Consider the following 15,321-nt stretch of genomic DNA (forward strand, 5'->3'; position numbering starts at 1 on the left):
GGTGATAATAATAAACGTTTCTCAACCTTGAGAGTGAAACTCAGGGCTACCTCAGACTTCATGCATTTTTGGCCGGTCAACACGCATAACTCGTTTAATTGACTCATAACTAGTCTAATTAGTTGGTGTTCTACCTGGCTGAGATTGCGTGCTTCTCTGGGAACGGCTCTCTTCTCAACCCCTAAGCATTTCGTAGATTCCTGTCAGCTGAATGATGGAATGACTGCTGGCTGCGGACCAGGAAGTTATGTAAAAGGTGCCAATAGGATTGTGTTTAGGCTCTGTCCATTAGCCACTCAGCTGTTTGGGGAGAGAGCGGGACTCCCGCCAGAAGTTGAGAATTTGAGAGAAACCTTTTAGAATCTCATCAGGATCCAGGCTGTGTTCTTTGATCAGTTAAGGAAAAAAAAATAGCAATTGTCAGGCATAACCTGAGAATTTGTGGCAGTCCTCCACTCGGGTGTCTGAGCGCCAGCATTCCGATAAAGGTTTGCTCCCGCCTGTGGCTCAGAGACAATGCGCTTGCCGATGCAGCCGGTGATATAATTAAACTTTTGACCACATGCATGATTCCTGAGCAAAAAAGTGGCTAAAGCCCTGTGTCTAACGTGATTGAAGGGTGGAATCCAAGGCCGAGGCTCTTCCAGCTAATCTCCCCTTTCAGAGCTCTCTAGAAGCAGGCCTTCTAGGGGTCCACAGTTTACAATAAAACTCTTTTATACTTAAATTGTCATCAAAATACTAAGGCTAGCTCTTCCTGAAACACGAAGGGGTAAGCCTGTCCATTCTTTCCTCTTGACATTTGGTCTAATTCTATCTCAGATAAGTGGGTCTTGGATGTAATCCAGCCAGAATGGGGCACCCTTAAGTTTCTCCGTTGAGCTTTCTCTATCAGAAAGGGGCGTATCATTCTTCTGCCTGGGGCCTGCAGGAGAAATACCTGATATTCAGATTTCTTAGAAACTTTGAAATGTTTGTCAACAGCTCCACTGAGAAACTGACTTCATTTGGGAAGGGTAAATCTCCCACTAACCCCAGCCTGCTTTTCCTGTTTGGGTTTTGCGTTCACAATAGACTTTTTTCAGCACACCCAGGTGGTGGGGCGCCTCAGAAAGCTCCCTTGGGCCTGGAGGAAATTCGCCCTGGCTTTTATGGTAGTCATTTTGCAGGTGAGGTGAAAGGGATTCTGATTCGCTTTTCACAATCTGATCTTGCTGCCAGCCCAGGGCGACCATGTGGGGCCATTGGTCACTGGAAGTTTCCAAACAGGAGAGTGAAATGCAGGTATTAAGTCTTTAGACTAAAGTCTCTGACTTCTGACCTAGGCAGGTCAGAACAGGTGTCTCTGTTTGGACTGGAGATAACCCTGGAATGCGGGGCGTGGTGGTGGTGGTGGTGGGGGAGGGACCAGTAGCAGTTTGGCTGAAGTTGGGTTGGACAGGATTTTCTCCCATCTCTGTACTCCCTAGCAACAGCAGCTGTTTTCCTGGGGTTTGGAAGGAAGGAGGCTCAGTATTTGGGGAGTTGTCTGGATGTTTGCTCATGCCCCTGAGGGAAGGAATTTGGGAGTTAAATGTTTATTAGTCTTTATAAACTGCAATGATATTTTCCTCTCATGAGCATGCTCCAGATATGCCAGATAGATAGACAGTATAAATTGGTCAAGTCATGCTCTCCAGCCTTTATTTTCATTGGTCAGTTTTTGGTCAGGAAAGCCCTCGAATGACAATCGGAAGCAAAGTCAACATGGCTTTCGGTGATGGATTTTTTAAAATGTAATTGTTTTCTATTTAGCATGTTTCAAAATTGATTTTATGAACAGGGTTGCAGATTAACCTTTCTGTAACAGGCCGGAAAAATGATTACTTGGAAGCATGGTGCCCCCCTAACAGCATTCTTTGTAGTAATCAGAGCTAATCTGTTGTGGGCAGTCTTGTTATTAGCTCATTTCCTTAAGCTGTTTCCGAAACCCTTATCTGATTGCAGGGATGGTCCCAGCTATTGGTTTGGAGAATACTTCCATAACTGAGTGTAACTTTTTTTTTTTTTTTTTTTTTGCTAAAAATCAGTATGATACTAAAAACAAAAGCGACATTTCGGTGAGAACATGGTAGTGAGACCATAAGACAAGAAAATATTCGTTCAGAATAACTCAGTTTTGAACAACGCCAGCGTGTTTAGAGACTACATGCTTTGCATTGATGAGTTCTGGGCTGTTACCATTAATGGCATCCTTGGGTGAGTGTTTTATATGACCATTAAGTTACTGTTTGTCTGGAGTTTCCCCCTTTAGGAAATGAGGCGGTGTGCAGAAGAGAAATTAAATAAAATTTTTCCCTGTTTTATGGTCTTTGTTGTTTCCACAAAAACTTTTATTTTGGGGGACCTCAAAAAAAGCCATGGGAAAATGCTAATGTTCTCCTACTTAAGTGATTTTAGAAGCTGATCGGAGGAAGACCTGCTAAGTAGAGGCAAGCGCTTTATAATTTCTTCCTTCTCAGTATCTCAGATCATTTCCAGAACTTTCCATTTCTCTGGTGCAGTGTTTATCAGAAGGGTGCAAACTTCTGGAAAAGAGTGATCTTATACTATGCTATTTGTGTCTTTTATTGTGCATGCTGTTTCCGGAGTAGATTATTTTGTAGGTCAACTTGTCAGCAAAGAAGGATAAAAGCAATGTCAGGCAAAACTCCCCCACTTTTCTTTTTCATTTTTGAAGAGTTTGATAGGAATATTAAAAGTATAAAAAGTAAGAAGTGTATCTAACCTGTCTGGTACATTGATCATACAAGATTCGGTATTAAATAGTCGTTATGTGTTTCAAATGGTTCCCAAGAAAGAGGATCTTCAGAGACAGCAACTTCCTCCTTCAGATGGATGGCCTGTGTGCTGGCTGCAGAACCATTCACTTACCTGCCTGGCTTTTAAGTGTAGCTGTGAGCTCTTCATAGTTTTACCCGGGTCAGTCTGTTTATAAAATATGCTGTTTTCCCTAATTATTCCTAGATCCCATCCTGTCTGATATGGGAAGGATTTTTTTTTTTTTTCCTGTGTGAAGAACTAGTTTTCATCTCTCAGATCTCTTTGATTAGCCAGCTGTTCTGGTTAAGCCTTCAGAAGAAAACTAAAGAAAAGTTCAATTTTGTTATTCCACATTACCCTTGAAGGTTCCATGATGCCAGGAAGGGTTTCTCCATGTTAGCATCGGCAGAGCCGGGCAATTGCCCTCTGCCGGGGCTTTATACCCCGTGATACAGGGTCCCCTTCGGCAGCTTCAGTGGTGATGGGCATAAAACAAATTACGAGCCATGGTGTGGAGTGAATTTAGCGCTTGGTGTGGAGTGAATTTAGCGCGACTGCATTTTTTAATGTATAAGTAGGCTTAGGGTTTTTATCTCCCTTATCTTAAGCCCCCGTCAAGATCAAACTCCAGCAAGCATTCACATCCACAATTGAATCTTGCCAGCCCTTTTCTTTAAGTTAACATTAGTTCAAACTCCTCCTACTGCTTCTGTCAATAGATCTTTTAAAGGCAGGCATTAGAGTTAAGTTTGCCTTCGTCTTTTTCCCCCACATCGCATAACTTCAAGCCCAAGGACTTCTTTTAATAGGCATTAGTTGAGGCCTAGCATCGGGTAGACGTTTGTGAAGGAGACTTGAAGTTTGGAACAGAGTTGGTCTTTATAGTTTTTCCATGGGAGGAAAATCTTCTTAGGAGAATAAAGGCTGCCTACTAATCTGCTACCATCTGGAGAATGAAGAAGCCAGAGGTTGTTGGCACCGGGTCACATCCCTTATGTAAACTGTCAAATTCTTTTCATATTAATGGCATATTGAGTCTAATCAGGGGGTATCAGGCAGAGCTTATTATTGATTCTCTCTCGCTCTCCCTTTCTCTCGGTAGGCAAGGTCTCTGAGTATTGTTGCAGTAGGAGAGAGAGAGAGACAGGGTGCAAGTGAAAAAGAGGTTTGATTGGTGCAGGATGTTCCCTGATGCTCCCACAGTGTTTACTGTTTGGTGATGCTTGAAGCCACGAGCAAACTTTTTCAGGATTCTCCCAAACAGCCTTTGAGGTCTGATTTTATTAAAGACAGTTTGACTACTTCACATCAGTAAAAATGGCACTTGCTAGCCATTGTACTTTTCCTACCTTGGAAGCAGCGTGGTCCTGATTCTGATGTCCTAGGGAATACATGGTACATGTGGGTGTCAAGATAAATGTGTAAATATTTGGGCAACTAAAGTCACCCCAACTTTCACGAGTTCTCTACTGTCTTGAAGTGCTAACCAGTAAAAATCCTCTGCATTAAAAACATGAAAACCTTTGGCCTCCTGTAGACGCAGGGCCAGGCCGACTGCAGATGTCTTGATAAGTCGATTCAGAGTAGAGTTATTCCCCAAACTGGTACACATTGATCTGGTTCATTTTAAAATTGCTCAGCTCTCCCCTTTTATATATAAAAATAGACCCACGTTCTCATTCTCACAGCTTTTGGTAGGTAGAGGTTGTCCTCTCTAAGCCTCAGCATGGAAACCTGATCCCGTCGCTCCCAGGGGCGCTTGTCTGCAGTACAAGGTAAAGGAAGCGGCAAATAAAATATACTCCTGAGTTAAATATTGTCCACACAGGACATGTTGACAAAAACATGCCTGGCATTCAGCAAGTGTTCTTTGAACAAAATAAATAAATATATAAGTAAACAGAAGAATGGCTATACACTGTTTTATCCAGATGGTCCTTCAGTGGTAGAAGAAACACCAGGAGATGAAACCCAATTTTTTTTCCAGCAAACTGAATTAAATAAAGAGCAAACACAAAGTTCCAGTGTATGGAAATTACTTCAAAATTCTCTGAAATGAGAAAATTTTTCCTTGGGTCCTATATTCCGTGTTTTTTTTTTTTTCTCAGCCCTTGGTTTCACATGTAAACTAGAAAATGAAAACCAGACCCAGTGACCCAAAGGGGATGAAGCGTGTTTGTTTTGCCCTTTCTATTTCTCTACTCACGTCTAGATGCCTTGCTTCTCTGTCCCCTGTGTTTGAAGTTGAGAGCTGGGAACAGACGTGAGATTGAGGTCCCAGGGAGAAGCCAAGTTCAGCCTGAGCTGGTGAACTGCCTGAGACTAAGGGCGTATGACTTGAGCTAAAGACGCTCAAGGATGACATTTCTGTCAGGAGTGCAGGGACTCACCGTGCCTTTACAAACCGGTTTCTTTTTGGTAGCCCCGGAGCGTGTCACCAGCTGAGTGTCGTGGCCAGTTTTCCTTAAGTAACTGGCTCCAGTTGACAATTGTGAGTTTACCCACAAGCCCCCGATGGCGAAGTGTTTTCTGCCCATGGCGTTTGGCAGGAATTTTGAGGGACTATATCGTGGGAGGCGGTGTGATGATATCGTGAAACCTTTGTCTGGTTCTGGAAGAGGTCAGCAGCAAAGAAAACAGATGGTGTGGGAAAGATAGCGTATGCAAAGTGTCTGGGTGCCTAGTAGCTCGCACAGAGGGGAAGAAAAAAAGCCATGGGAATGAATGCAAGGCCGACTCTAGGGCTGAGTTTTGTTGGCAACCGTGTTCCACCCTGATGTTTGGATGTGTTTTAAACCCAGGCTGCAGCGTCATGTGCTAGGGACTAAGTAATTACTATTAAGGATGTCACAATAAACTGGAGCCATTAGGAGGAGAGTCAAGATTTACTCCTGCAGTCGGGCACTATATATATGCGAGTAACCGAGGAATGCTTTCTGTAGCTGGGCCCCATAAAATGGCCTCTTGCCTCCCAAGCTTTCAACTTCTCACCTGCAAAGGGCCAATCAGAGTATTCGCACTTTCCAGCCAGATCGTAATTTATCTGACGGGCAGAGAACCGTGACCTGACGGCCAAAGATTGTGGTTGGGGCGGCGCCCGCACCTTTTGCTCTTTTTGTGTGCTTTGCAAGGGACTCGCCCGCCTAGCTCTGCCGGGTTCTCAGTGCTGTTTGCTTGCTCTGGAGAGAGACCAAGAGGCGGAGTTCAGAGTGGCGGCCAGCAGGGGGCGCCCTTGCCAGATAAGAACAGGTTTTCCGATGCCAGCACGGCACCCGTCACATGCTCTGCCATCCTGTCCTTTTAAATTAATTTGGCTCAAGATTCGACCCCAGAAACATTTTATTTTGTGCTCCCAGGTCCCTGGCCACACCTGTCTAATAATTCTGCCCGCATCGCATTCCGTTTCTTTTTTGTTGTTAACGGTAGTCTCTGCATTGCCTTAGCTGCCATCTGGTCACCTTTTACTTAGAAACTAGAGAGTGGTTTTCTTTCTCTCTTTCTGTATCACGGGTCAAGCTGAAGGGCACAGTCACCTGCAGGGAACAGAACCCAGTGTTTTCACTGAGCATTTTGCTGTTTTACATGACCTCACCATAAAGGAATGTCTCTACGGGGGAAGGAAAAACCTGTTTCGCCAAGCAGCCCATAGCTTTGTTTTCTCTCCTCAGGGTGACAGCCCCTTGGTTCGTGCCAGTGGATATATACTGGGAAGGTGGGAAATGATCCTGAAAATTCCACGGGTGGGCGATTGTTCATAGCTGGGAGGACAGTGTCTGGTTCCCAGGGTGGCTCAGAACAGTATATACAGACAGTCCAAACCTATGTGATAAGTATATTGGTCTCTCTCTCTCTGTCTCTCTCTCTGTCTCTCTCTCTCTGTCTCTCTGTCTCTGTCTCTCTCTGCGTGTGTGTGTGTGTGTGTGTGTGTGTGTGTGTGTGTGTGAACTGGTATTCAGCAGAGGTTGGGGTGACTGGAGGAAGCATTTTATTTCTTAAGGCATGGATTCTGTGGAGACTCGTTGCCTGGACTTTGTTGGGTAAAGTTCTCCCAGTCAGCCATCTGCACAGGAAGGGTTCTCAGTGCGCACCCAGCCTTGTTACCATAAAGTGATGCTTTGTTAGGCAAGCCTTTTCTTGAATGCCTGAACCACTAGGTTCCTGTGCCCTGTGTGCCCTGCTGGATGACAAGCTGCCCTGGTGCTGGAGCCATTCCTGCTCTGCTGTGCACTGCTTCAGGACGCTGAGCCTTCCTCTGCACCTCTGCCCTCTGCCACTGGCCTCCTGTTTTTGGTTAGTCCTCAGCCAGCCATGGGTATTGACTTGTTGCTTTCGTTACAAATAAAAAAGAAACAGAAAGAAGAGATGAACACAGTTAGTGCCTCGGTAACAAAGTGAGACCACTGAGCTAGAATCACTGATAGCTTTCCCAAGTCCTTGGACAGTGAGCTTCCTCGGATGTTTTGGCAGCTGCCAGTCACGCAGGGATGTGCGGTTTCCTTGTTTTCGAATCCCTGACGAGCCATTCAGCCGTCTCTGCTGTCTAAAGACATAGCCACAACTCTTTGGTGGTGTTGGTTCTGTTTTGCTCACCTACATACATGGGCCTGGTTAAGCTAGTCATGCGCAAATAAGGCCCCCAAAAGGAATTTTGAAAAATGACGTTTATTTTCTATTCATAAATCCTAGTGTTAACAGAGACGTTTTAATGGCTGCCCTTCCAACTCTTCATTTTAGAAGTCATCTGGTGTCGAGGTGTTTCCCTGAGCCTCGTTCATAAATTACATTGTGAGTCCATTTGGACACTGACCAGGAACTTGGTCTAATTGCTCACGTGCAAGTAAAAGCTTTCTCTGTGTTAATTATCTGATACAAGGGATTAAGATGGTTACAGGAGCGACATTGCTGCTTCCCCCTGAATAGTTAGGCCAAGGTGGGTTCCAGGGCTTCATTTGATCCCATTTGCTCAGCACATCCCCTCGAAAAAGGCCCAGAAGCTGAACAGCAAGGCTTCCTGAGGCAGAAGAACACAAGATCATTTGGATTCATGGTTTCTGTTGATGTGAAATGTGGGATATTAATCAAGGCTTAATTATAAGCACTGAGTTCAGAACAAACTAAAAGCCAGCTTAGGGCATCCCTCTTTCTCTAATTATGGACTTTAAGGTACCAGGGCAATTACAAGAAATTAGAGGGTCCTTCAGTTTTGGGACTTCTCAAAATATGGAAACAGTTTTTCTCCCCATTAGGGGCTAGCCCTCTGCTCTGAACTTTTGTTAAACAGATACAACAAGCTTTTAAATATGCCTCAGACCCTCCGTCATAATTTGGGGGTTGTGGAAAGAATCCAGATAGTTCTGCTTTACCCTTTCCTCCATTGGATTCTTCTAGTATTTGCATTTTAAATAAAAGTTGACATATTCTTGGTTAGGGTAGAATTTAATAGTTCACTGCTCTTTATTCGAAGACTGTTTCTTGGAATTTTATGTTCTTTACAAAGAAAAATCTAGGATCTCCTCTATAAATAAATTTACTGTCACACCTTTGCTTGAAAAACACTAGTGTGTGGTTGCTTCACAGTGTGTGTTTCGGGGTATAGCTGCATTTCTGTCGTGACCCTGTGTTTTTTAGAGGAGCCCTCTGAAGCCACCTGTAAGATTCCTGAGGGGAGGAGAAGAGAAATAAAGGGAGGGAAGAAGAAGAAAGAAAGAGGTTTACCTCTAATGTAGAACGCCCCAAAGCCAGAGTCTGGTTGCCTGCAATCTCCTGTAGCCAAGGTGCAGGTCTGTGATCTAACCTTACCATGCTAATGTCTTTGCTTAGGGAAGAAGTATAAAGATCTTGGCAGTGGCCCCATTTCTGCTCATCAAGGACAGGAACATTGGTTCCAGCAACAGTAGTCTTAAGTTCAGAGCAGTTGCTTTCTAATTTGCTAGGAGATTTTATGAGAAGATGGGTTTTTCTTAAAGGAAATGTGTAGTATGAGATTGCTTGTTTGTTTTTCTGCCACCCAGACCCGAATAATAACACAGAACTATATTTATTAGTTACAACATTCTTTGGCCAATAGCTTAGGCATACTTCTGGCTAACTCTTACATCTTAAATCAATCCATTTTTATTAATCTGTGTATCGTATGAGACTGTGGCCTACCGATAAGATTTTGGCTGGTGGTTGGTGTCTTTCTCCTTTGGCAACTACGTGGCATCTCCTTGACTCTGCCTACTTTCTATATTTCTTTTCAAATTTTCTGGCTGGCTTTACTCTACTAAGCCATTGGCCAAAACAGCTTCTTTAATAACCAGTGGTAATAAAACATATTCATAGCGTACAGAGGAGAATCCCACATCAGAAACGGCGTTTCTGTTAAGTTCAGTAGAGTTGGCTTCTGCTTGAGCAGCCGGAGCTCTGACTTATATGCACACACTGTCCCGTGTGTTTGTGCCCATCTTGGCATTAGGTCGGTGCCTCTCTCCTGCTTTCATAACTCACAATTGCACGCTTTGTGAATGTGATGTGCATGGAAGCATTGTGTGAGCATGAGTATGAATGTGTGTGTGTGTCTTTGTGTGTGTGTCTTTGTGTGTATCTATGAGTGTGTGTCCATGTGTGAACATGTGTGTGTGAGTGTGTATCTATGTGTGGATGTGTTTGTGTGTTTTTGTGTCTATGTGTGTGTTTATCCATGTGTATGGATAAATGTGTGTGAGTATGTGTGTTTCTGTGTGTGTGTCTGTATCTATGTGTGGGTGTGTTTCTGTGTGAGTGTTTGCGTGTCTGTGAATATCTGTGTATGTGTGTATAGACGTGTAAATATGTGTGAATGTCTGTGTGTCTATATGTGTATGTGTCTATGTGTGGGTATGTTTCTGTGTGTGAGTGCCCATGTGTGAGTGCCTGTATGTGTGTTTCTGTGTGTGAGTGTGTATGTGCTTAAGCTTAGAGAAAGGACTTAGGTCAGTAGGCTGCAAGGCATCATGATAGAGCTGGCAATTTTTATGATATACTATACTCTTTTGTCCTGGCATGCCCCTTTTAGGGCTTTTTAACACCAGTTCCCATTGTAGATCCATTACCACTAAATCTAGAAACAAGTGTGTTTGTAAAAATACAGAGGGCTTATACTAATTTTATAAAACTGAAGCGTTATTTTGCACCCAGACATTTATTTACTCACGTTTGTTTATTATTGGTGCTGCAGATATGCCATCTCTTAGCTAGGCTCCTAGGCTGTATGGTCAAAGTGTAACTGCCTCTGAAGTAGCTGATTTCCTCATCACCTCAGCTCTGATCTCCAACACATTTTCAAGCTTCAGTCATATTGTGACTGATTCTTTGGCATCTCACAATTCTCCACACGTCCACCATGGTCCACATCTAGCCGTGCTGAGAGGCGTCTATGCATCTGCGGGCCTGACTTCATGGAGCACAGGCACAGGACGACAGCTAGCTGGCTCCGTGGCTTCCTTCTGTCCTGATGCTCTTTGACCATTATATCACTTAAGCGCTAATACAGCGCTGTTCTAATTGCTCGCTCCTGCCTTTCTCTTGGATTACTTCTTCACAATCTTTACTCCGCCCCATTGCCTCTGTTAATATATATACACACATATGCATACATACACGCACACACACATACTGTATGTTGGAGATGCACTTTTATTCCAAATCACACGGCACCCCCCCCCCCCCCGCAATTTCTTAGTGTACTCTAAAAAACGACACACTAATCTCTGTTTTGGGTTCCTCTCTTGTCCCTGGCTATTGATATATTTAAGTTAGGGGCCACTTTGTTCTTATGAAAGCAGAATGTCTCCAGAACCCTGTGGGTGACGTCTGCTTTTTCTTGGGAGCTGCAGGAAGTTTGATTTCAGGCATCACAGCCTAAGATCTGAATCTCTATGTGTAATTTGTTCCAAACTCCCATTTCCCGGGAACCATAATTTCTCACTTTTCCAGAGTGCAGAGTCAAGTCCCAGAGCCCCTGGAAATGCATACAACAGTTCATCCTTCCCCTTCCCCCTGCTTCTACCAGGAGGGTGAACCCAAGGTCACCGAAGTAAATCAGAAAACCTGGAAACCAAGTTGTTGATTCTTTCCCTGTTCCTTGCAGGCTCCTCCATATATTCTGGAAGAACTCGTACACATTTTTTCCTCCTCTACATTATAAAGATTTATTTCATCTCTAGCTCCCCAAAAGGAAGTAGAACTTGGTCTTTGGGGGCTTTGTAAAATACAGAGGACCAGGGACATCATGGGATGACCATAATTCCACTTTTTATTAAAGGACACATGGAACCCAGTGCGGCACACAGGACGAGTCTCTCTTATCCTGTTTCTTGAAAATAATTTGTCTACAGTTTTAAGCTCTTTGAAATGTTTTGTAAAAGTTGAAGGGCGATTAAATAGACATTTTTTTTTCCTGGAGTTTAAAAGGTAAATATTAACTTTTGAAATTCAAATGATGACATGGAGACAGTAAGGAGGTTACTTGGCACTCTCTCTTCTTGCTGTCATTTCTGAGAAGATTAGCCAGGGTCAGCTGAAGGGATGATCACGAATCGTGTTTAGAGGCAAATTTGAAAATATTCATCGAGTAGTAAGAAGAGAGAGCGGTATTCTCTTCCCTGATACTTTCGCACTTCCGCAAACAGGCCTGGAATAGATCCAAAGCTTAAAACCCAAATGATACTGCAGACAGTGTTTATCGCCTTCTGCTTCCCCCGTGGTTGATAAAAGTTGAGTGATGGGATTGGAAAGGAGGCCAGGAGACGTTTTTCCGTGTGTGTGTGTGTGTGTGTGTGTGTGTGTGTGTGTGTGCTGTCTCCGGCTGCAGTCATTCCAGACACTCTTTTTTTGTGAAGAAGTATGCACTCGTTGACGAGGGACACAGTGGTTAGATGCTTTCCTCTGTGCTTTAGAATATCACGAGCAAAACCGCTGGCATTGATGGCGGCATTTTGTCCTGCTTCAAGCGAGACTCTTATTGTTTTCCTAAGCTCCTTTCAGCAAGCCGGGACCCATCTCTACCAACAGCTCGATTCCCATTTGAACTCTCCTGGCAGAAATGCGCTGTCGATAGAGTCCAAGCCAGTTCATCCCCTTTGTGTGTAGAGAATTAGACACATGAATGCTGCAAAGTAATCAAATATGAGGCCATACTAGAAAGCCCTCACACCCAAACATGACTGCGAAGACTGCTTTGAATAGCAAGGGAAGAGCCTATCAAATAGACTTGAAAAATAGTGGCTTGTGAAGACCCTGGAGTTGTTGGGGTTGACCAAACCTGCATGCCACCACTTATGGGGGGCGGGGGCAAGAGCAAAAGGTGGGAGTAGGGACCACCAGCCTCAAAGGAGGGGGGTCTCTTTTCAATGGCTGTCTCCCATTGAGGGAGACTTCTGGGACTATCAATGAGCCCCCTTGCTGAGGCAGGGTTAGAGGTCAAAGTGCAGAGCCTGCTGCCAGCCTTCCCTGGAGGACAATAGTAAAGCCTCTCTGTACACGTGACAAAAGGGTCTCCCATAGCAGCCTTCTCAGACACGGAGTGAAAGAGCAGCTAACTTAAAATTGTGCCACGTCATGTAAACTTGACTTGTCTCCGCCCCTTTCTTTCCCAGAGTTGAAACTTGATGGACTCGGCTCTTTATTTATTTACTTACTTTTGAATTTCCTCTGCCAGTTTATTGATGGACAGAGCCTTTTAATCATTTAGCTCTTGGTTTTAAAAAATGTTATGTGTAATAAAAAAAAAAGTTATCGGGTGATGAACACACCCATCCCTCTCTGAATCGGAAAAGAAATACATACACACTTCCAAGTAGGCATAAAACACACAACAGACATAGCCCGTTTTCCTGTGCAAATGATAGAAGCATAATTCAGCAATGTACTAATGTAGTTGAATTAAATTTATACGCTTAGGTGTTATTTCCCAGGGAAACATGGAAAAAAATCTGAAGTTTAAGTCCTATGAAAATATCAACAGGAATCACTCAGATACTTATATTGAGATACTCTAAATCTGGGTTTGATATAATATAATTTATTAAACATAAACAGATGAAATAAGAGAAGCCCTAATGTAAACATCAAGCAAAATGAAAACTTGGCATGACTGGATAGCACAGCTATGCAGATTTTCCTGACTCTGTCTTGATAAAATTGAAAGTTACCCATAAAAATACTATCCTGTGCTCTTTCCGTTTGTATTTTTTTTTTCTTCCTGGCATGGTTTAAATTTCCAAATGTGTTTATTTTCCTTCCTTTCCGTTTACAATGGCGGGGTGAGGATTCTCTCAGGCTTTGGTTGGTGCCCATGCGTGCTGGGGTAGACTTTCTTCGTGGCTTTCATTTGGAATGATATCATATTATTGGCCTTGACATTTGCCAGAAAATGCCCAACGTTCTATTCTCAGTCACCAAATCCCTGCAACAGTGACATAAGGCTTTTGCCTCTTGGCCAAGTACTCATGCCGAGAGGTGTGTGGGTTCTTGGGAGGAAGGCTGTGGGCTGGGAAGTGTACTCAGTGCTTGGAGTCTGGATTTATGAAACACTTCCAACTGTTTACATACTTCTGAGATCAGATAATGATCAGTTGGAGAACTTGGATGTGTGTTATTAGCAAGTTAATTCGAAATCTAAAAAAAAAAAAATGAGTAAAACAGGAGACAAGCGTAGGTGTGAGGGTCTCTCACAGACTGGGCAGAATGCCCTTGAAGATGCCATTACAAAATACATATTCTAACGAAGGTCACCATATCAAAAAGACTAACACAAACTAAGATTAAAATATCCTAGCTGCGGTTTCTACTTTCTCCATTATCTTAGTATTTGGCAAACCTTCACTGGTGCCTGTGGTAGATTTGGGTGGTTTGGAGAGTTCTATGCTGTTTATATGTTGACACTGGAAACAGGACAAATACACTAGGGTCTGATATCAGCGACAGCGAGACCTATACGAGCGTTAGCATCAAACAGTTATCAGATGTTGGGGTCTAGGGACCGAGGAAGTCACGCATGATGGAGGGCCCTGGGAGGATCTCTTAGGCTCGATGGGTGTGAAATGTTAGAATTTTGAAAATGTGGAAGGGAGGAAGGGTCAGGAGACCAAGAGAGAGACACCGGAGTTCAACTTCTGACAGTAATTTGTCAGGCCATTTTGGCGGCAGCATCTTCCATGAAAATGATTTATGCTGGACACTTGAGTAAGCAGACCCAGCTGCTTCGACTGGGAAGTATTGGGACCTGCGAAGTGTCCCTCTCCCACCAAGCTCAGCTTCCCCGGTCCCGACCCCCCAGCCCTGGGCCTGTTCCTTATCTGAAGGGATAGATCTTTCTCTACAGGTTAGTTAGTCTTTAGCATCACCTTCTCTGAGACCCTCTGGGTGAAGCCTTTTGGATATAAACTGGGGTCCCTCTGGGGGGGGTTGTATGTATCAGGACAGTAGAGGGGGCCCACAGTTGAATCTAGAGCGGGATAATTCTGGAGTGAGAATTGGGCTTTAGAGCCGGGAGTCTTACAGTCAGAGAGAGAATGGAGAGAGATAACCTTGGTCTGTCCGTGCTAGAAATCCAAGGGTGCCAGCTGGTTTTAAGTCAGCTTGGTGCACGCTGTAGTTGTCTGAGATGAGGGAACCTCAACTAAGAAGTCGCCTTCATAGGATTAGGATGTGGTCTAGCCTGTAGAACAGTTTTCTTAATTAGTGATTGATGTGGGAGGGCCTAGTCCATTGTGGGTGGGACTAGCCCTGGGCTGGTGGTCCTGGGTTCTGTAAGAAAGCAGGCTGGACAAGCTATGAGATCAAACCAAAGAGCAGAGCTTCTCCGTGGTCACTGCATCAGATCCTGCCTCCAGGCTGAGACCCAGTTTGAGTTTTTGCTTTGGTTTTCCTCAGTTACCTTTAATCATGAGTTTTCCTCACAGTTATATTAAAACTAACTAAGGCAACAGAGGGCTATGGGTATCAACCATGGAGGCTTCCAGAGAAGGAGGGAAAATCATGTTGAGGGCTTGGGAGAGAAAGTATTTGACCATGAGAAGGGACACAGAAGCTTCAGGGTGTGACACTCAGGTTCTCAGGCAAGAGACAGAGGAAGCCTGATCCTTGGAAAAGCCAAGCTTGCCTTTGGCTGGGATAGGGTATGGCCTGTTAGTCTAGAACTATTCAAAATTAGCATGGGCAGGGGCGGTGCCTCATTAGAGGTCTGATCAGTAAAGAGAAAGAACTGTTAATTGAACTTTGCTCTTTCAAAAGGAGTTCAAATCTGTTTTCTCAGAGTTGGGTATGGCTTTAAGAAAACATTGGCATCTGCCGCGTTCCATCATCTGGAGGTTCGCAAAGCCAGCAGCTGATTATGGAGTTAACCCCACTTGCTTTCATGTTGGTTTGTAAACCCACGGAAAACTAGGCTGGTCCCATCGCGCTTTACAACATAAACAGTCAGCTCCGTAATTTAATGCTGGTTCTTCCAATATAAATATTACATTATGAGTATAATTTCCCATTATTACCACAAGA

General features: G+C 43.9%; 1 protein-coding gene across 2 annotated transcripts in view; it reads left to right on the forward strand.

The window, feature by feature from the left end:
* Positions 1-15,321, forward strand: part of Efna5 (ephrin A5) — a 284,078-nt gene that overhangs the window by 93,986 nt on the left and 174,771 nt on the right. The window lies entirely within an intron of this gene.

Source organism: Microtus oregoni, unplaced genomic scaffold, assembly GCF_018167655.1.
Source record: "Microtus oregoni isolate MIOR12 unplaced genomic scaffold, Mior012 000038F_ref0000394, whole genome shotgun sequence".
Classification (NCBI taxonomy): domain Eukaryota; kingdom Metazoa; phylum Chordata; class Mammalia; order Rodentia; family Cricetidae; genus Microtus; species Microtus oregoni.